Source organism: Octopus sinensis, unplaced genomic scaffold, assembly GCF_006345805.1.
Source record: "Octopus sinensis unplaced genomic scaffold, ASM634580v1 Contig19036, whole genome shotgun sequence".
Taxonomy (NCBI): domain Eukaryota; kingdom Metazoa; phylum Mollusca; class Cephalopoda; order Octopoda; family Octopodidae; genus Octopus; species Octopus sinensis.
Genome location: NW_021836172.1, coordinates 33,773 through 57,500, shown reverse-complemented (window position 1 = coordinate 57,500; position 23,728 = coordinate 33,773). Strand labels below are relative to the sequence as shown.

The following is a 23,728-nucleotide window of genomic DNA, read 5'->3' as shown; positions in this document are numbered from 1 at the left end:
TTCCGCATTAACTTTTGCTCCTGTCTCTGCTTCATATGCTTTTAGTGTGTTTCCTATCCGGTTTGCGTGCCTGTGGCTCGACACTATCACGGCGACATCATCAGGATAATCAGGCACGCTTCTCCCATATCCTAGATTACGCAGGTTATCTCTCAATGCCTTCAACTTCCGCTGTAGTGGCTCAAGAATCAGTACATACAAATGGGAGGAAAGATGTCACCCTTGACGGACCGAGCGCAATACAATGAATGGTTCTGTTAGGTGACCATTCTCCCAAGCAATCGAGCAGATGTCGCTATACGAAGCAGCGATCCAACCGCAGAAAATCGGACCGAAACCGGCCGCCTTGAGATCAGCTGCCAAATATTGATGCTCGACCCTATCGAAGGCTTTAGCTTGATCTAAATTGATCAGAGCCCTGCCCATGTCAGTTTCGTTACCCACCCTTTCTATGATGAAGTGCATCAGGTAGAGGTTGTCGGGATAGTCCTGGTTGGAATGGTACATATCTGCGCCTCACCAATCAGCTTGTCTACGACAAGCGCCGATCTCTTGGCTAACACCTTGGCCAAAATCTTCAGCTCTGAAGTGAGCAGACTGATGGAACTGAAATTCTCTATAACGTTCTCCTTGTTTGGGTCCTTCCTCAGTAGTGCCAACGCCCATCGATTCACAAAAGTGGGGAATTCTCTCATTTTGTTGCCACTTGCGGTAGACGTCTGCTAGGAGGCGCGAAAACAAGCCTGGCATCGAAATATAAAGCACGCAGGGCATCCAAACCCGGCGATCTGCTTCTCACGCAACTGTTCATCGCTTCCTGTATTTCTGCGGCTGTTATTGGCCTTTCGCAGCCCTCCGCCTCGCTCGCCGAGTGTCGCGGGAGGCCCACCAGGTGGACACCGAAGTCTGCCCTGCTATGCGTCCTACCACTCGTCCTGAGAGTCGAGTAAAGAACTGTTGAAAGGCTGCACACCTCTCCTTCCTTTGTCCTATAGACACAATACCTGAAACTTGGCGGGAGCCGAAAAGTCGATTACATCGACCCTAGTACGCAACTGGTACATCATTTATCGACCCCGAAAGGATGAAAGCAATGTCAATCTTGACGGAATTTGAACTCTGAACTTAAAGACGGACGGAATACCGTTAAGAATTTCGCCCGGCGTGCTAACGCTCTGCCAGCTCGCTGCTTTATTTTAATGATGATGATGATGATGATGATGATGATGATGATGATGATGATGATGATGATGACGACGATGATGACGATGATGATGATGGCTATGATGATGATGATGATGATGATGATTTCTTTATTGACCACAAAGGTTTTGCATCAAGGAAGTCATCATGGTCAGCACAGGACAAAACATTAACTATGAGTGTGCGTGCGTATGTGTGCGTGCGTATGTGTGCGTGTGCGTGTTTGTGTGTGTGTTGTGAGGGTTTTGTGTGTGTGTGTGTGTGTGTGTGTGTGTGTGTGAGTGTGTTGTGAGGGTTTTGTGTTTGTGTGTGTGTGTGTGTGTGTGTGTGTGTGTGTGTTGTGAGGGTTTTGTGTGTAAACAGGTTTAACAGAGAAAAGTCGATTTTAGAAATAAATCTTCCGAAAATGATGGAGTTGAAGATGTCTGTGTATGTATGTATGTATGTTTATATATGTTTTTATGTGTATGGATATGTGTATATATAAGAACGTTTGTATGTATGCATTACGTATATATTTACAATTATGTATATATATATATATACGTGTGTATGTGTTTGTGTGTGTGTGTGTGTGTGTGTCTGGAAGGAAGCAAAACGCCTCAAAAAGCATTCATGAGAAGCGTTGAATGTTGTTTGTAGAGAAAGAGGTCAATTTAAGAGGTGGAGGTGGCGGTGATGGAGTTGACGTCATCTGAGAGAGAAAGAAAGAAAGTGTAATTGGGGGGTGGGGAGAGAAATATAACATTCAGTTTGTGAGATTAGTTTCCTTATGTAAACGACTAACACACACACACACACACACATATATATATACACTACAACATATACATACTGCAGCATAAACACACAAACACACGTACACACACTAAAACATAGAACCACATACATGAGGACATAATCGCCACCCGTGTATAGTATATAATAAACTTCACAGAAGCTTTTGCCTAGTTAAAGAACTGGATTTGCAAAGACGGGACTCTCTCCTGAGACAGAAGAACTTCAGACTGAAATTGAAACCTGATTATAACTCTGGTAAATATTACTGTCATGTTTCTTATAATTAACATACAATTTCCTAACACATTTACCTTGTAAAAACATTCATTATAACTATTTCAAACATAAATATACTTTTATATTGGAATTAGTTTTGTGTTTTATCGACTAAAAAGTGGGAAAATATTTAACAGTGTCACAAGTAAAACTTTTTTATTTACATTTCCGAAATCTAAAACATAGTTTGGTTATCACTATGAAAAAACTCTTTAAGGGAAACTAAAGGAATGAAAATGTTCATTTGATAATACATTATTTTTGGTAGTTTACACAGGATTTCTATTAATAAAGTGAAATTTAAGTTTGTAAATCTATTTTATGTCAGTAAAATTAATCGGTTCTTCTTCCTAAACTTCCTTATTTTATACACTTAGAGAGGGTGAGAAGGGTCCTGCCTGTAAACCAACTTTTTTCCTCAGTGTCTCTGAATGATGGGTGGCTGGAAGATAGCCTCAACACAAAATACCTAACATGGATACATACCACAACAAAATCCTCTGCTAAAGTGACCCCCAAGGGCCAAGTGGTAGTGTTAGAATAAAGGTTAGGTTAAGTTTACTACACGGGTAGGCCACAGCGGGATTTGCACTCAGAACACCAATGAAAAAGAGATTAAATGCTGAGAGGCATCTTGGCCAATGTCTAGATATTCCATAAGTTCACCCCCTTAGATTATTATTCTATTTATCAACACCCTGAAAGATAAAAGAAAGCATTGTTGGCCGCACCAGGATTTGATCTCAGATCGTACAGAGAGAATAAATGCTACAAGTTATTGTGTCCGACATTGCAACGACATCTTCCTTCTTTCAATCAACGAAATTTTAAAACTGATTTTCATTTTTATATTAAACTTTGAATATAAATGTAATTGTTCTGGAAATATAATTTGTATATATATGTTGAAATAAACAAGAACTGTTTAAATATCAAACAATTTCATGACAAGATATATATTTTTCTCTCACCACACCTTTATCCTACATCAACATTTTAATGTGGAATGCACGAAATATGTTTTCTCTCTATCTCGGATATTATTTGTCAGAGAATTATTGAACATTGTCTGGAATTATAACAAACTTTATTACAAACCAACGATGGTGTATCCAAATAACTGCGTGAATTAGACATATTAGATAATGGATACATATGAGAAGGCCATGGCTAGAAAGTCTTTAACAACTTGGTTATGCGATTTGATAAACTTAATTTTAATGTTGTAAAATTTCGACTTCTATAAGTTATAGCATGGCATTATATGACTGAAACATCATATTAAATTTGAAACGACTATATATTTGATATATTTTTATAGATTACATATAAATACAGTATTTTAAGCAATAATCTAGGTTATAATTTGTTAAATAAAGAAATATTTCTGTAGAATTATCGTATTTTACATCAAAACTTTAAAGAACTTCAAAGAAAAATCTTAAAATCCGAAAAACAAAAAATTACTTTTAATTTTGATTTGAATACAATAAATGTTTATCCCTAAACAAAGTGAAACATAAATGCTATAAATAAAATTTTAAAAATTTAGAAACGTTATTGATTTTGTAAAAATGATGTTTGAAGTTTTGTCAAATATCAAAGAAATCTTTTTTGTTCTGCTCTAAAGATATTCAATAGAAGAAATCTAGCACTTGGATATCTCACTGAATGATGGATCGGGGCACTGAGTATGGCAACGTATTTATATGCCATGATATTATTTCTTGATGTCTTTCCAATAGGGAAAGCGCCGGTTTCTAACCTAGATCTAAGGTTCCTTCATAGGAAGTTCAACATCAGCAACAGAGTATTTTTGTATTTATGTATATGTGTACAGATTTGTATGTTTTATGTATATATTCTCATGCATATAGTTGTATATCTTAACATGCTCATATATATTTAAATAATAAACTTCTGGAAAGTTTACAGATTCTTACAGTTCCAGTGATGGACTGGATCTATTCTCTTCGAATCCGCTTTCTCTTTTCTTCTTTTGAGAAGCCGAATTTCTCAAAATTGGTATTTAGGCAGTGCGTTTCATATCCTAGGGACCCAATATTTACAGGTATAAACCTGAATTTGTAATCTGGACAGAGTAACTGCAGATTTCTCAATACTCCAGTATAGGCGTTCTCATTTTCACTGATCTTCAGCTTTATGTTAACATCCGCTGAGCAGCTAATTTCCACAACTGTTTGGTTTCCCTTTTCTATCCCAGATCATTATATCAGGTCCGTTCTTCTTACTTTTTATTGAGGTATTCACTGAAACATTCCACTCGTACTCCTTTTTATTATGAGTGGCTATGGCTTCTACCATAGTGTGGGTTCTTCTTTCTCCTCAGGGTTATACTTCCGACGGATTTTTATTATCGGGTCTCCTAGATACAACATCATTTCTCAACACTAGATAATACTGTGATGACATTTTTGGACAACTGCTTATGATGTGGTTGATATCTTCGGTGTTTACTCTACGAAGTCGGCATCGGTTGTCATTTTACTGCTTTCCCTGCATCTCTTTCCCTTTTGTCCATCAGGCATTTGGTTGATATTTCCTGTTCGTGGATTGCAATCACATACCCTGCGAAGTGGAAGCTAGTAATTCCGCCACTGGTCCATGATAGATTGCTTTGTGGATCAACGTTACTGTCACCTTATCTTGGAGCTTTCTACTAACATATCCACGCAATGTCTTCTGCTCATATCAGCTCATCCATTCATGTGATGATAGATTGCAGTAGAGTCGTGCGACTTCTTTGGACATGTATTTAAGGTTATCGGACGAGGAATGTTGCTCAAAGAGCTGCCTTCCAAGTCCTATGATGTTATCAGCCTCATATGTGCAAACTGGGTCAAGGGATGCACTTCGACTCTTGCTGGTTACAAAATGTTGCCCAAGGGATACGATGCGACATTGACAGGCAATCTGGATCGATGTTAACCCGCTGCCCCTTTGATTTTGTGTTTAGGTATGTGTATATGAAAGTATATATGTTTTGTGTATGTGTATATATATATATATATATATATATATATATATATATGTATACATACATGCGTCTGTGTATGTATGTACGTGTGTGTATGTATGCATGCATGTATGTACGTGTGTGTATGTATCTATGCATGCCTGTGTGTATGTGTGAACCGGTTTAGTTGCCGTCAACTCGGTGATGCCTGGGGAGGTTGTGTTCCTAGAAAGTCAGCAGAACTGAAAATAAGACCTGTTAAAAGGACAGAAGAACCTAGGTTCATGTCCCTCAGAAATTCTGGGCTTCCAACTGGGAAGGAAGCAACCTTCACATTTAAAAGCATGTTTCTAAGACGATATTTCGCTATAAAACTGGATGTGCCGAAAATAGTGTAAGAGGATGAGAGGTCCCCGCGCTGGATGAGTGCAGCTCGCATCCTTTACATTAAATTCGATTAATCGAAGGAAAGAGTCAAGAATTCCGATTAACTTCAACAGTATAAATATTTATTTCTTGATTCGCAATATATACATTTCTTCCTCTGGGTGAATCGGCAGCCTAGGAGCTTATCGCAGTAGTCAAGTGGAGTGAGCCAAATCCTCTCCGTTCAAGCATAGCGGAGATACGCCACGAGGTAGCAGCTTGAGAGAGCTGATAAAACACGCCTGTCTTGTTCAGCTGCTGGCGCATGCGCATGAGTAAACTTCTGACAGGTCTCCCGGAAGACTCCAACCCTGCGCATGCGTGCTGGAGATTTCCAAGATGACGTCACTGCAATAGCATTGAACAATTTGGGGATCACTTGCACTTGAGATCGTGGTGCTCCCACATTCGCGAACCTACGACCATTATTGGCACTGGGTATTTGACCTTAGTTCGTCTCATTTGAATAGGGTGGAGAGGGTGTAGGTTCAAGTCTTATTGGACCCAATATTTTGCACAAGCGTTGCTGACTAATTTTTATCGACATTGCCGCTTAATTTTATCTTTACACTTAGATACATGCACACCTTTTAGCTATTTTACTTATGATATTTGGAATTCTTATATTTTATTTTTGTGCATCATATCAATACTGTTTATAAACGTCCCCCCGTCGTGACCCTACTAAATTCCCTGTATTTGTATCTTAAGTCTCTTAGTATCTTGCCCCTTTAACTGGTAATGGACATCATGTTTCCTAGTCCACCCCTATCCTGCCTTTATTTTCAAAGACACTTACTTCCATCAACCTAACTATTCCCAATCTCTTACTTACTTCCTTTCTCTTGAGGAAAAGGGATACTTATGAAATTATTTGTGACCAGGCCGTGAGCTGACAACTTTTGTTCTTTACTCAAAAGAGACACAGTCATCTAGTTTTTGTTTTATCGGATGATAAAGAGATAAATAAATTAGAAATGAATTACAAACCCTGGTAACCATAAAAAATCCACTATGCCTCATGCGATTCTAAGAAAGTGTAGCCTATTCTTAGACACTCTGCTACAAAAACGATAATATGAATTTCCTCTAACTTCTTACTCTCTTAAAATGTTGAAGAAAAATTATATCAATGTGTCCTACTTGTTAAAAAAATTCTGTATTTTGTACAGCCGAAGATAGTTCTATATTTAAATTAAGGTAATGATTGCATTGTTCAATTAAATGGAGCTGCTTGAAACGTTCAGACTGCATTATTACTTGATGTTCTGTTGCTTAATTTGATCTATATACTATCTTAAGGTCACCCGCTCTACGCCCGGATGAGGTTGTGGTTGTTACTTTCTGTTGCTTCCTTTCTGTTTCTTATCGCCACATTCACCCTCTTTGTTTCTCTATCATTTCTCATTTTCCCACTCTCTTGCTCTTCCTTTCTCTTGGACTTTCCCTCACTTACTCTTACTCTTTGTCTCTCTCTATCTATTTCTCTGCCATTTATAAAAAAAATTAGATTTTCGCGTTTATATTACAAATCCGCTTCCACTTTACCTTGTTGAAAATTTGATTGAAATCGGGCAAAAGGGGTCCGATCTAGACCACCAAGTGTGCCCCAAAATCAATAAAATCCCAGTTTTCACACCAAAGCAACCACTGTAGCGCCACAAAACGTCTCCCAATCAATTTTCCCCCTCAAGTTACCCTCTACTGTAAATATAAATCCCCTTCCAACCCCATTTAGACCCCTTTTTACATAAAAATCCAATCTGTGTCTACATTCGCCTTCTTCATTTTATAGATAGGATTAGATGCCAATCGCGCCAATCAGGAGGGGCTTAGAGCCCCCTTGAATCTTCTCCCTATAGCAACCGCATCTTTCCAGATGGTTAGTTTTAACCTACTCAACTCATCACGCCTTCTATGACAGTGTCAATTTTCAGCTCGATCTGACCACTGGTGTGGCCGCCAACCTCTGACGTAGCAAAACGTGCACACAATTTTGACCCAAAACCTCTTTTATATATATACTAGCAGAATTGCCCGGCGTTGCTCGGGGCTGAATTACTTGAAAGTACTGTTAATGATTGCACTGAATTATGATGATTATTCAGGCAAATATTGATATAAGTTTACGCTGGGAGATAAGGACTTAACGATCAAACGTGTGCCATTGCATTGTTTTGGGGGAACCAAATTTCTGATGAGCATTATAGGGGCACCAACTGTAAGTTTGAGAATGTGTGGTGGTAGTCCGGGGTGCTCAAAGGAATTGAGTACCTCTATTGGATAGTTGATGACGTCCTCTGGGTCAGGAGTTGTATCGATAGACTGATATACATAGACTTCACCAGGAATGAGATTTAGCATTTCATCATTAATATGGTGAACAGTTTTATTCCTTGGGGCCAGTATAGCCTGTTTGCCAATCCAATCCATATTCTGATAATTAACTTGTAGATCTTGGAACACTGCATCTCTGAGATCAGAAGACGTCTTAACAATGGTACAAATGGAATCGATGGCAATATTATCATTTTCATCTCCTGGTATTTTGCCTTCGCCAAGTGCAATGAGGGTGTGAGGAAATGCTGCTGATGTGATATTACGTCGCATATGAGAACGCATATTGGTGTGAAGTTTGAGAGTTACTTCCGTTTATTTTAAAAATTGCATTAAAATGGGAAAAAATGATGGTAAATTATTTGTAAAATCGTAGACTCATCGTAGACGCGCGCTAATACCCAGAAGGGCTCGATATGAATCACGACTATAAAATACTCGGTTTTGGTTAAACTGCATCGCAAAATGTGGGAGTAGTTAGGAATCTAAATCGGAGTAGACAGACACACAACCTTTCTTTTATATATAAATATTTTCGTCCTAAAAAACTTTGTATGGAGTGAATGGTTACCTCTATGGAAATATATACACACACATTATACATACATGTGTGTATAGATGAATATATAAATACATTTAAATATATATATACACATTTGGGCGATCTTTCTGCTTCTTAGAGATAACTTTAGATGTTATTTTCGTCCTAAAAACTTTGTGCGGAGTGAATGGTTACCTTTATGGAAATATATACACACACATTATACATACATGTGTGTATAGATGAATATATAAATACATTTAAATATCTATATACACTTTTGGGCGATCTTTCTTCTACTTGGATATACTTTAGATCTTATATTCGTCCTATTCGTCCTAAATAACTTTGTATGGAGTGAATGGTTACCTCTATGGAAATATATACACACACATTATACATACATGTGTGTGTCTATATACACTTTTGGGCGACTGCTACTTAGAGATAACTTTAGATGTTATTTTCGTCCTAAAAAACTTTGTGCGGATGAATGGTTACCTCTATGGAAATATATACACACACATTATACATACATGTGTGTATAGATGAATATATAAATACATTTAAATATCTATATACACTTTTGGGCGATCTTTCTGTTACTTGGATATACTTTAGATCTTATATTCGTCCTAAATAACTTTGTATGAATTGAAAAAGAAAATGAATTGAAATTCTTAAGAAAGGAATTTGTTTACATACATGTGTAAAATGGCAAATGTTTGTGCAGTTGTCCGATGGAACTGATGTGTTATAATGAATAGTCCTTCTTCTTGTGAATATTAATTTGATTAATATGAAGTGAAAACCAGTGGTGTAGCATAGGTGATCTTCTAGCAAAAAGGATGACCAGTCTGAATGGGTCATCCCTGTCACACACACACACACACACACACGCACCCTCACACACACGCACACACACACACACACAGACACACACGCACACACACACACGTTAGTCAACAATTGACACTGTCGTATATATTAGTGTGTCTATGTGTCTAAATAGGAAGTGGGAGTAATAGGCAGAGTAAAGGCATCAAAGTGAAATGTTAAAACATTGAGTTTTCTCGAATTTTGTCTTAATTGGGGGTGAAATTGAAAGAAATTTTGTATGGCATGACCCAATGGAAGTTCTTTGAAAAATCATAGGTAAAGTCTAATTGAAGAAATTGTGTGAGGAGTAAATCGTTATGTATTTATTTGTTTCTGTTTGCTGCTTTTTTTTGAGTAGTGTTGTAAGGTAGACTTGCAAAGAGAAAGTAGTAGAAATTAGGGTGATAGCATTAGTGAGGCAGTTCACTCCGTTTGTGTGTGTGTGTGCGTGTGCGTGTGCTCTAGCCCACACTAAGAAAAACATTTCACTTACACACCACAAAGTGAGTTTTCTCGAAATTTTGCTTAATTGGGGTTGAAATTTTAAAAACTGTACCTGGCACGACCCGATGCATTCTACTCTTAAAAATGCTAGGTAAATTGTAATTGAAGAAATCTTATATTGTAGATTTCTATAAGAGAGAAAGGGAGGCAGATAAAATCTGCCTTTTATAATAAGATATATATATATATATATATATATATATATATATATATATATATATATACATACATACATACATACATACATACATACATAAATACACACATACATACATATCTATATCTATCTATCTATCTCTCTCTATATATATATATCGGTTGATATTCAGTTACACGATGAATTAAAGTACATTGCATATAATATAATGTGTATAGTATAGTAAGTTAGTGTACTATATGGAGTTAGTATACTATCCTCTGAATATTCCTGTCTAGTTAGTCACCATGGTTTTAGTAATTAAACTATTTATTTATTTCTATACTGTTCCACCCTTCTGATCATATTGGGTTGGTCAAAAAGTCCGTTCGTAGCGATATTCTTTTTCTTTAGAAACTGTATTCGGTCTAACGACCAAGGTTACATCAGTGTGTAACAAGCCTCAAAGGAGAGAGATTGCAACTTGTTTGATTGCATTTGAGCCGAGACATGGAAGACCGGGCGGAGCACTATCGGCATCTTATGCTTTTTCTACTTCAGAAAAGGAAAGAAAGCAACAGAAACTTGCCGAAAGTTATGCAATGTGTATGGAGAGAATGCTGTTCCAGAACGGGTGTGCCAGAAATGGTTTGCTTGATTTCGATCAGGGAATTTTTCAGTAAGAGATGCACCTCGCGCTGGCCGGCAAAAAGAAATTGACATCGACCAACTGAGAGCTGGAGTCAAACAAGACTGCAGTCTTACAACCAGACAAATCGCAGATATTCTTACCATATCCAAAACAAGTGTGGAAAATAAATTGCATAAACTTGGTTCCGCTTCTAAACTTGACGTTTGGGTTCCCCATAAATTGACAGAAGCAAATCTTGTCCAGACGTTTGGGTTCCCCATAAATTGACAGAAGCAAATCTTGTCCAGACGTTTGGGTTCCCCATAAATTGACAGAAGCAAATCTTGTCCAGACGTTTGGGTTCCCCATAAATTGACAGAAGCAAATCTTGTCCAGAGGGTTTCCATTTGCGATTCTTTACTAAAAAGGGAAAACAATGAACCCCTTTTGAGTAGAAGTGTTATTGGAGATGAAAAGTGGGTAGACCCAAAGCAGGTCTTCACCCGAAGAAATTTCTGTTATCGATATGGTGGGTTTGGACGGGTGTTATCTTTTTTGAACTTCTTCCCTTGAATAAAACCATCAGAGGTTTATTGTGAACAACTGAATAAATTAAACACGGCTCTTCACCAAAAACGGCCAGAACTGGTGAATCGCAAAGGCATTGTTTTCCACCCTGACAACGCAAGGCCACACACTGCTTTGATTACTCGGCAGAAGTTGCTGCAGCTTGAGTGGGAAGTTTTGCCTCACCCTCCATACTCTCCAGATCGTTGAATGGCAAAAAGTTTAATTCTGATGAAGACGTGAAAACTTTGTTGGAAACTTTTTTGCTAATAAAAAACCTAAATTCTTCGAACAGGGGATTAAAGATCTACCCAACAGGTGGCGAAAGGTTATAGAAGCAAATGGTAACTATTGTATTGATTAAATACATTTTTCACAATTGTTTACTTTGTTTTGATTTTCACCTAAAAAAAAAGACCCAACGGACTTTTTGGCCAACCCAATATTATTATTTTTATAAAGGCCTTTATGTAAGTAGTCCTCCTATTTATCTACTCCCAGCAAACTATATTACCATGTATGTATTAGCACTGCCAGCTTTACAATTTATTTTACACCTCTTAGCTTATAATTAATATAGAATTAGCATGTTCTATCGCCCCAATATTCCTTTAGAAAATACCAGTGATCAGTCTTTATAGATACCACCTAATAAGTAAATAATAAAGTATAATGTTAGTATTATTAAACGAATTCTATAGAATCTTCTCTTTCTATTGTTGATAATATGGTATACATATTTTATCATTCTTAGGGCGGCGAGCTGGCAGAAACGTTAGCACGCCGGGCGAAATGCGTAGCAGTATTTCGTCTGCCGTTACGTTCTGAGTTCAAATTCCGCCGAGGTCGTCTTTGCCTTTCATCCTTTCGGGGTCGATTAAATAAGTACTAGTTATGCACTGTTGTCGAAATAATCGACTTAATCCGTTTGTCTGTCCTTGTTTGTCCTCTCTGTGTTTAGCCCCTTGTGGGTAGTAAAGAAATAGGTATACAAACTTTATCATGGTTTTAATGATTAAACTATTTATTCCTTTCTATGGTGTTCTACTGATCATATTATTTTTATTATAGCCTTTATGTAAGTAAACCTCCTGAATTTTGTACCCCTAGAAATTTATATTAGCTTGTATATAATAGCACCGGTAGCTATACCTCTTAGATTATAATTAATATATAGTTAGCATGTTCTATTGCCCCAGTAATCCTTTAGTAAATGCCAGTGATTAGTCTTTATACATACTACCTAATAAGTAAAAAAAAATCAAGTATATGAATGAATATTAAACTAATTCTATGTAAAAAAATTTCTCTCTCTTTTCTTGAAAATTGTGGTATATATTCAAAATTATTCGAAATTTATCTTTGTGGTTAAAAAATTTTATCTTTATACATCATAACAATATTGTTTAAGCCAATCACCTATCGTACCTCATGATAAAATTTCCTCTGTATTATTATCATTGGTTTTATTAGCGTCTTGCCCCTTTAACTGGCAATTAACATCTTGATTTGAGGTCTTCCACTACCCAACCTCATTATAGCCAGTTACTTCAAAATAATCATGACAAGTTTTATGACTCTACGCACTATGATTCTGTTAACTCCCTCATACCCATTCCTAACATACACTATTCTCTAATCTTCGATAAACAAGACTAATAAATTAAAACATAATCGAAATCAGTGACAAGCTACGACCCAAACAAAATTTTTTTCCTGATGCCTTAGAAACTTTTGAGCTGAAGTGAAAACAGCATGGATTTTGTCTGTCTTCTTGCCCTATTAGAGGATTTAAGTAAAATTATACAAATGTGTCCGACTGATTAAAAATTTCTATTTATTTATTTATGCAGCTGAGGATAGCTCTGCATTTAAATTGATGTAATGATTGCATTGTTCAATTAAATGAAGCCACTTGAAACGGTCGTAATGCATCACATCTGGATATCCTGCTGCTTATTTTGATTATATATATATATATATATATATATATATATATATATATATATATATATATATACTTTATTTTAAGCAGCAGAAATAAAATAAAGCATATTTCTCTACCACTGGTATTTGAGTACTCTTTTTTCCACCTTGTTTCACATTTATGTGTTTACTCCGGTATATATATATATATATATATATAATATATATATATATATATATATACATATATATATATATATATTGCACTTTCTTTACAACATTACGAGTTTCTTAACTTTTTTTCTAGCAATGTAGGTGATTTCGTCACTCGTATTCGCTCTTAGTGATTTAGTGATGACTAACTCTTTTTATATTGTGATACTACACTGCGCCATGGTGTATATATTAATCAATATATATGTGTGGGGAGGATGTAATTAAAATGGTACGCATCTTCCCACTTGACAAGTGGTATGACGCAAACACTATAAAGACAGTCGTGTGACTGTCGTTTTCGGTAGTAGAAGAGTCATTGTACGAGTTGGAGTCAGTGTCAGTTAACTGATATATAGGAGTTCGAGTCACCGTCAAGGTAGACGTTACAAGTCATTGTCTTGCGGAGCTATCGACCATAGCACAATAGACAAGTCAAAGATAGATGAGGCGGAAACCGCCACAATATAAAAGTAGCGATAAGAACATGACAGTGCCACTATGATTCTGCCACGGGCATATGGTGTAGTGGTTAAGAGCGCGGGCTACTAACGCCAACATTCTGAGTTCGATTCCAGGCATTGAAAAATACCTTAGGAATGAGAAGCCAGGTTCAAAATTTCCGCAAAGCACCTCATGAAGTCTGAAAGGTTTATCAACCGAAACAAGATAAGGACAAATATCCGTCAAATGTAAATAATGTAAATAATAACAGTGCCATTAACAACATAACAAAGTGGACAAAAAATACGACACACATAAAATCGCGTCGTAAAAGTGCAGAGGAGGATAAAAATTTAAAAGAGAGGCGACGAAGATATAAACGATTCACGCGGATGACGATGAAAACAAAAAGTTTTGTTTTTTTCACGCGGAGGAATTTTTAAAATAATAGACGTGGAGAAATTCACAAATCGACAGAGGTGTAACAGACGCTTTGTTGTACACATTTTACGAAAACTCTGTAAATCATGGAAAACCTGTTACCACGCTGGAAATAGCAGCCAAAACTTGACTCTAAAACCACATTAAATGTTCATATGAATATGCGTATCGGTATGCGCTATTCCCAACTTTACCTCAGCGGTCAACTACGTTCACTAACACTTAGAGGACGAGGGGCGACTTCCGGCTGACACATGTTTTCACTGCTTCTATAAATCCTGATTCAGTCCAAAGCTCGGAGCATTGGCCGGGATTTAGAGGAGTTACAGAATGGTGTGTCATGTCGTGAAATGGATTAAGTGGACCATTCTTTTATTATGGTTCTGTGACTGGTCCCTGGTTCTCGAACTATTTGCGACAACCTGTCATACCAAGTATTCAAGAGGACCCTTGATGATGTATAGTTTATTTCCGACACGAAATAGCACCCCACACCTTGTCGGCTCATCCTTCTTTAATCAGAACCCTTCTTTTTTAAGGACTGCCTCTATGTCACTGCCTTACATGTCCATGCTTTGTACTTATCTCACTAAGGAAGTAAATCTTTCTTTTTGAAATATCATGGAAGGTTGATGGTGAGGCATTTTCGAGGGAATTGATTAATAGTTCAATGTTGAGGTCACGCTTGGCTTGCCTCAAGGAGACTATTTAATAATTAGAAAATGTCTGTTCTAACAAAATGATCAGATTCCTGTTAGCACAAGAGTATGTCTCCCCAGATATACTGATAACGATTCATGAATCATTGCCCTCAACTCAGCCAGTACGTCCAAACTATTTATTTACAACAGCAACTACTACTACTACTACTGCTTTTGTTGCTGCTGCTGCTACTACTACTACTACTATACTACTACTACTACTACTACTACTGCTGCTGCTGCTGATACTACTACCACTACTACTATTACTACTACCACCACCACCACTACTATTACTACTACTACTACTGTTGCTGCTGCTGCTGCTACTACTACTACTACTACTACTACTACTACTACCTTTTATCATATACATGTTTTGCTTCTTTTCCAGGGTCTTGTAATGAAGACACAACCTCGAATAATGGTATTTTCCATTGGCCAGTGACGAAAATAGGAAGCAATGCGACGATTCCATGCCATGAAAATGTAGCAACGAGACTCTGGTTCGTTTCTATTGTTTCATTTCTTCTCAGAATCGGAAGTTTTCTGTGTCATCCTATTATGAGAGAATGTTACATGGTAGAGGAAATAAAACGCCAAGAGAGATTAAGATGACGGGATTAATGTCCTTCGGTTGAATTCACTTTTCACGACAAGCTTACATTTTATATGTTTTATATATTATGTGTTTTATGTATTATGTGTTTTATATATTATGTGTTTTGTAAGTGTTTTATATATTATGTGACACAATTTTGCTTTGGTCTAACTTCCAAGATTTGATTTGTTGCCAATATTAGACAAAGATTGAAGGCAAACTGGCAGAATCGTTAACTCGTCAGGCGAAATGTTTAGCAGCGCTTCGTCTGTCTCTATGTTCTGGTATTAAATTCCGTCGGGGTTAACTTTGCCTTTTCTCCGTAGGAATCGATAAAATATGCCCCTTTTGAGCATTGGGGTAGGTGCAATAGACTTAGCCTCCCCTCCAAAATGGTTGGTCTTGTGCCAACATTTGAAAGCAATATTTAACAAAACATCAGCTCGTCCAGTTGGAAAATTCATTTTATATTTATTTTGAGGATCGGAATCTGGAATAAATAATAGACGTCTTACAAAAACGCATTACACTATTTACTCTTCTTTCACTAGATTATGAGTTCAAATCCCAACCAGGCCTATGGTCTCTTCATTCCTCTGAGATTGATGAAAAGAGAATGTTTTACATTTATTTTTTCAGTTCTTCCAGGACGGTGAAGCATCCAGAAATGGCATCAAGCCAATCTAGGACATCACTAAAATGTTCACCATTTACTGGTATCTGGCAAGAACCAGACATGTCACAATGTTACAATACAGAGTGGATCACTCGACGACTAAAAGACATCAGAAGCCAAGACATTGATCAAAGTAAGCGAGTGATTATGTTTCGAAATACTTTTACTGTATATGTATGTGTCTTTGCATTTCTCTTTCCTTACGACCACCATATACGTGTGTGTGTGTTGCTAATTAATATTTTATCTTTCAAGCGGTAGCACACCGCATTCTCCCTTTTCAGTTCTCCAGCAATATATTCATCTCGTCCAATTGCAGATCAATTAATTCACTTATGGAATCGTTATGACACAATTTATTAATTAGGAGAGTTGCGTCTATTTTTATATCGTTAAAACTACCCCTCCCCTTCACTTTCTGCCGATGGGCTGACTACATAGAGAAGTAGAAAAACAACAAAGATAATTACTGGTACATACTTCTCCGCATACATTATGTTGGGTTATAAATCTACAATGACGCTCTCCACATAGCTGTTTATCATAGAATATGAGCAATTTACCTCTCTCAAATGTTATTATAGCACTGTAAAATTGAAGATATTTTCATAGGCACACAGTCATTTGATGACTTCACTTTCTTATAAAAATCTTGATGAAAACCTTTCAATTTTAGTCTTTAGATTGAGGAAGTGAGGTGGCAGAATCGTTAGCAGGCCGGGTGAAGGAAGTGCTCGGCGGCATTTCGTCTGTCTTCACTTTCTGAGTTCAAATTCCGCTGAGGTTCACTTTATCTTTCATCCTTTCGGAGTCGAGCATTGGGGGTCAATGTAACTGACTTACACCCCCCCCCACAATTGCTGGCCTTGTGATAAAATTTGAAGCCAATATTATTTCTTAGAACAGCGACCCTTTTTCGTTTAGATTCACCTTGGCTTTGGAAAAATAATTGCGTTGAAATTAATGGCGGTTTATGATGGTTGGTGTATCGCAGTTCATTGATTGTCAATGATATTATGTACAAACACCCTTCCACCACCGTCAAGTGTCTGCCTTACTCACCTATAAACGGATCCCTAGTGTTGCGTTACTGCCCCGCTGTTCCAGTTAATGTTACTGAGCAGGGGACCCTAAGACTGTATAACGATGAACTGAACAACCGATGAACTGAACACATTCAGTTCCTTAAAGCTGGAGTCGTTAATTAACTTCCGGTGATTCATTAATTGTTTTGTGAGATTTAATTTGCATTTAATGTTTGAACTCAAATCGATTGTAATTCCATTAAATTTCATGTTAAATTTTTCATTGCAGGGAATATCGGCAATATTTCGAAAGAGGTCTTGAATGTTTCGCAGAAATCAGTGTATTTCAAACAACAAGATATTGCCTTGGCTGTAGATATTCTCGAGAAAATGGTGCCATTGAACGCATCAGCTGACACAAGACTGAAAATTATACGTGGCGTAAACAATATGATAAACACACCAGAGGTTTTGGCTGAGGCAGAACTATCTAATAGAAGTGTCAGCAGGTAATATTCAAATCTGTTTTCTGTGTAGTAGTAGTAGTAGTAGTAGTAGTAGTAGTAGTAAAAGAAGAAGAAGAAGAAGAAGAAGAAGAAGAAGAAGAAGAAGAAGAAGAAGAAGAAGAAGAAAGAGAGAGAAAAAGAGAAGTAGCAGTAGCAGCAGCCATATTTGGAGCGGCACATATAATAGAATTTGCTGCATCAACGCTAACCTAGCAACAACGGAAGTAGTAGAAGCATCAGTAGCATACAAAGCCTTGTTAGCTAAGCTAATTAGTGTAATTACACCTATAGCTAATTACGTATTAGAAGCACACTGTTAATTAAAAATCGTTTTCTTGATTTTATCTTCAGAATGCTGGACATTATCAAAATATTGCCAGAAACAATTCCACTGGAAGAGTAGCAAGTCAACGTTTCATACTCGAATCTTGGTATCGGTGTTGCCAAAGTGAATCAGGATAGTTTCGATGGTCATTTTTATGGCGTTTCCTACGGAACTAATGAAACAGAAGCAATCACACGGGTACCAAATGTTCTCATGATTACTCTCTCGTTAACCATTTTGTTATAAACACCCGAATTGATGGAATACATTTGAATTGGAATATAATTTCATTTATTGACGTATAAACTAGTTATTGTATACACATTATCTGATGCAACTTACAATTTTAAATATAAAACACACACACGCACACACAACACACACACACACACACACACACACACACACACTCACACACACTCACACACACTCACATACATAGCATACAGATTAAACAAATCAGCTGCAATGCTAACCTAATAATTAGAACTTACAACTGACGGCATTATTTTTCTAATCGTTTGCTTCATCAGAAAACAATAACAATTTTGTGCGAGTTTCACCTATATTACATCATCATCATTTGTGCGAGTTTCATCTATATTATATCATCCTCATGATCATCATCATCCTCCTCCTCATCATCATCATCATTTAACGTCCATGTTTCATGCTGGCGTGAGTTGAATGGATTGACAGAATCCGGTCTCCCCAGGGACTGTATTGTGCTACAGTGTCAGCTTTGGCTTGATTTCTGCGGATGGCTGTTGCCCCCCCCCCCACTAACGTCACCCACTTTACAGAGCGGACTGGATGCCTTTCGCATGCCATTGGCAGTGCTGAAGGCGCATGGCTCAGTCTTTAGTATGTTGGTCTCACAACCATGAGGTAATGAGTTCGATTCCCAGACTGGGCTGTGTGTTGTTTTGTTGAGCAAGTCACTTTATTTTACGTTGCTCAAGTTCGCTCAGCTGTAGAAATGAGTTGCGAGGTGACTGATGCAAAGCTGTATCGGTTTTTGCCTTTCCCCTGGATAACATTGGTGTGGAGGGAGGCCGATATGCATGAACGACTCCACAAACAACCTCGCCCGGGCTGGTGCCTCGGAGGGGAACTTCCTGGGCGCAATCCCATGGTCATTGATGAAAGAAGGGGTTCTTTGCCTTTACTCATGGCACAAGTGAGGACGCCATGCAGCTTGTAAACGTAGGAAACCCCGGGTAGGAGCTTTATTCTAGCAGATAATGGTTGTGGTATGAGAGAATATATTTGGGGCAGAAGAGATTCTTGTTGCAGAGGAGCAACACGGTTACTCACATTTATGTGGAAAGATTGAGAAATGAATGAGTAATAGATGCGAAGTGATAAAGGGGATGAGATGTAGAGGGTGAAGCTGAAGGTATGAGATGAGTAGAGGTGAATGGGGGTAGGGAAAATAGGGGTGCGAATGGAGGGGGTATCGCGAAGTTTATGGATTAGGAAATTGCGGGGATTGTAGAGATTGACCACGTATGTAAGGAGTGGATAGAGATGAAGGGTGAGTGTAGCGGGTAGGGACGGATAATAGTGCATGAAATGGTTGGGGGGGGGAGAGAAATGACAAAAGAAAGCAGTAACAAGATGGTAGAGATGATAGAGTTGCCAAGCGGAGGTCAGCAGAGAGATTACGTGTTTGGGTAGGCTAGAGGAGATAGTGAAGGAAAGAGAGAGAGAGAGAGACAGAGAACAAGGTGTAGTGCATGCGGGTAGGATTCAGGGGTCCAGTGTGGGGGAGAATAGAAGAAATCAGTGGAGCGTTTTGATGGAGAGAATAATATTGACGTAAATGAAGAATGGCTACGAAGCGCGAAGTTTTGGAAAACAAGAAGTGGTATGAGGGGCAGAGCACCTCAGAAGAAGCGGTGGCAGGCTCGATATGAATAGGAGATTGTGAACACTTAATGTGATCTTAGAGTCAGATCCTGGCTGCTATTTTCAGCATGGCGGTATCTCGTAGATACTCTTGGTTATAATTTTAATTATAATTATGACCTTTGAAGGTTTTTATTTCCATTCTGGCCACTTGATTAGATCGTTATCTAATTTAAATTAACGATCTTATCCTAATTTATATTAATATATATATATATATATATATTGTGCACATATACATATATATATTGTGCACATATATAATATATAATATACATATGTGTATTTGAGCACGTATATACAATATATACACATAGTGCTTTCAAGCGTCAGTTTGGCCGTGATAAGCGTGTCGTTTCTAGAACCACATCCAGACATCCAAGTCCTTTGTCGTCTCTGTGAGTCTCAGGGTCCTGAGGCCAGCCTGCACCATTTCCTCCAATATCTTTCTTAGTCTCCCTCGTCCACAAGTTCCAGCCACATTTTGTGATCAGCTCTTCTTTATACAGTTGTCCTCATCCAAACGCATCGCGTCTCCATACCAGCGCACTCTTCTTTCTTGCACACTAAATACCATTCCTCTAAAGCCAAGTTTTTCTCTCAGCCCATCGTTTAAGCGCAATCATATTGCACATCCAACGGAACATGCTTGCTTCATCTCTTTCCAGTCTTTTCCCGTCCTCTTCATTCAAAGCCCATGTCAATCTATCATGTTGCATTGCCGTTCTGACACTAAGCATCAAACAATCTGTCCTTCACTCTGTGAGGAAAGACCTTTGTTGCCAGAAGCGGTAGTAGTTCCCTGAACTTTCTCCAGCCTTTTCTTACTCTGGCTACAACAATTCCCGAGCAACCATGTCCGAGGTAACGCAATCGATCAACTCTAGTGAGTCGTTCAGCAATTCAAGGGAGACTATTTCTCATGAACTCATAACACGTAATATTCCACGAGAAGCTTATATACCTGCCGTCTGCCTGCGATTCCATTACGTCACTACATCTCTCTTCTGTTCATAGCTTACACTAAGTACAGCGTATGGAGAGTATATCTACAACTTTTCGGCATACACAGCAATGTTGTTTCCCTGAAAATACCAGGGTCCTGCCTTCTTTTCTGCTTACTAAAACTCTTACCTTTGCTAAGATTACCTTAAAAACTCCCAAATCAAGGTTTAGCTTCCATGCCTGGAATTTTTCCTATAGATCCAACTAGGTTATCAGCATGTAGAAATTCCCGTGGACAGCCAGCCTTAAACTCCTGTGTGATGGTCTATAAGACAACGTTGAATAGAAAAGGACTAAAGACTGAGCATTGATGGACTCTAGCTTTCACGCTAAATTCTCCACTAAAGTCGTTGTTGATTCTCACTTTCTTACTGAACTTTTGTATATGGCTTGTACAGCTATCACATAGGCTTTAGGAAGCGCCTAGTTTTCTTAGTGACCACCGGAATAATGTACGTGGTACCTTAAGAAATGCCTCCCTCACATCAAGGAAGGCCAGAAATAATAGTTTACTCTTAGTTCAGTATTTCTCTTGCATCCTCCCACCAAAAAGGTTACATCTATAGTACCTCTTCCAGTATTTCGTCTAGGTCTCTCCTAGCACAAATCACTTGTGCTATGACTATCATAACCTGATCCGGTAATTTGATTCATGTACAACTTTTATCTGAGGTATCTTCGTTAACTTTGTGGTATTTTACGACGATACAGCTAAGCTATTCATTGAGTCTGATTCCATCTTGTAATAATTTGAATAAGTATCCGGGTGGTTATCTTGAACCCTACCTCACCGGCTATTTTGAGTATCTTCACAACTGTCCCTGATGGACTTGCACTTTTCTATCTCTTCAAGTTTCTCGCATGAGTTCTCCACACTGAGCAACCTCTCGTTGTTGCACTCCTTGGCCCTATTTTGAGTTCCCTGGCAATGGCGAATACACCGTCATTGCTCTGAAAACAGTTATCAATAAAAGACATTTTGGTTCCTTCTTTCAGTCCCGCGATCCTAAACACCTTTGCGCCTCTGATCTTCACATTTCTGGACAAGCACTAATCCCCTTTTCTCTGTCTTATCCCTCGCTAAATATACCTGTCCCTTAGCTGCGCTTCTAACATGCGATATCGCTCCCTACTACCATCTTCCTTCCTGGCTTTCCATGTCTCTCTTAGCCTTTACTGACCTACCAACCGTAACGTTTCACCACCAAATATCTTTCGGTTTAGTCATGACTTTGCTCCAGCCACGTGTCTGTTCCGTAGCATTGAGCTAGAAATTTCGTACAAATGTCCAGGTTTCACCTATAAGTACAAATGTCTAAATCGAATTCCTTGCAACCATAAGTATCAGTTTTTCTGATAAGTGTCTGTAGATTTCTCTAAATCTATTCCTAATTGCAGGATCTTTTATTTTCCACATCTTTCTTCTTGTGTCATACTGATGTACATTTATGTATTAGATGGGTGTATATGCGTATGAATATATTGTCATTATCATCAATTAACGTATTGCATGCTGGCATGGGTTCGACTATTCGACAAAATCCGACCAGTGAGAGGGCTGCAATTAACCTCCAATGTCTGATTTTGCCTGACTCCTGCGGCTGGACTGCCTTCCTGAAGCCAACCATTTTACCAAGTATGTTGGGAGTTGTATTTTGGCACCAGCATTAGTGAGGAGACCAAGTAAGGCCCACGACAATCCCTTTAACAGATTAGGAGGGGTGCAGTATTGAGGGAGGTGCCTCTATGGCAAGTATCGGGAGGTTAAAGTATAATAGAGAGATAAGACTATGCGTCTTACGGTGGAGGAGATGCATGGATATCCCAGATGGAAAAAGAGAAGGAGAGCGGAGATGAGGCGTCAGAGAGTACCACCAAGATACAAGGGGGGGACAGAGAAGAAATAGGGGAGAGAATCGAGAATGCGTGTGTAGGTCGGTTGGTGAGTGTGAAAGCAGAGTGATAGTTGGTAGAGATGAGGATGTAATTGAATTGTGAGTGGTTGACATGATTGGAGGGGTGGGCAATGGAGAATCTCAGTTTTGGGGAAGGTAATGGAAATAGAGGAGGAGGAGGAGATTGGTGACAAAGCAAAAAAAGAAGAGAAAACGGCGGGGAGCAAGAATTTAAATAAAACCATTGATAGTTAAGATATAGTGAGATAATGCGAAGTGCAGAGGATAGAGAAGTTGCACAGTGACAGAGATAGAGGTAAGAGGCACGTAGGACTGGATATATTGAGTGACGAAAAGTAAAGGGATTTCGATGGCAGATGTAAGAGGGTATTCAGGGCAAAGAAACGTTCATTGGAAATAGGGAACAAAAGGATGATAATGCAAGGTAACAAACCTCAACTTCTTTGTTACACACACGCTAATTACTGATTCCTATCCAATGCTAATTTCACATCTGAGATCTAAATTGTTCTATCACAACCATATTTTGTGTCATAGAAATCCTTCTGTTTAATTCTCTTCTCATCCTCTCCTGTTACGAAAGCCGTCTAAGTAATTTCCCAGGCCATACTTAAATAATTTGTGACCAGGAGTGCCTTTCACCCTTCTTCCAGCTTAAAACAAAATTCCGTTGGTGGAATTACCATCCCTCCGCCCAACCAACCACCCAAAGCGCGTTAGTATTTTCTTGTTACAACCGAAAGACTACTTCCTGTTCCTAAGGGAAACTTTGGTATTTCCT

The 23,728-nt window shown here is 38.2% G+C and overlaps 1 long non-coding RNA gene across 2 annotated transcripts in view; it reads left to right on the top strand.

Annotated features, from left to right (window-relative positions):
• The first annotated feature begins 1,793 nt into the window (after positions 1-1,793).
• Positions 1,794-23,728, top strand: part of LOC115231986 — a 42,492-nt gene continuing 20,557 nt past the window's right edge. For both annotated transcript variants that reach the window (XR_004997785.1, XR_004997784.1), the window contains exons 1-5: positions 1,794-2,238; positions 15,377-15,488; positions 16,223-16,392; positions 17,574-17,793; positions 18,142-18,313. This is a non-coding gene — a long non-coding RNA (uncharacterized LOC115231986). The remainder of the gene's footprint in view (positions 2,239-15,376; positions 15,489-16,222; positions 16,393-17,573; positions 17,794-18,141; positions 18,314-23,728) is intronic.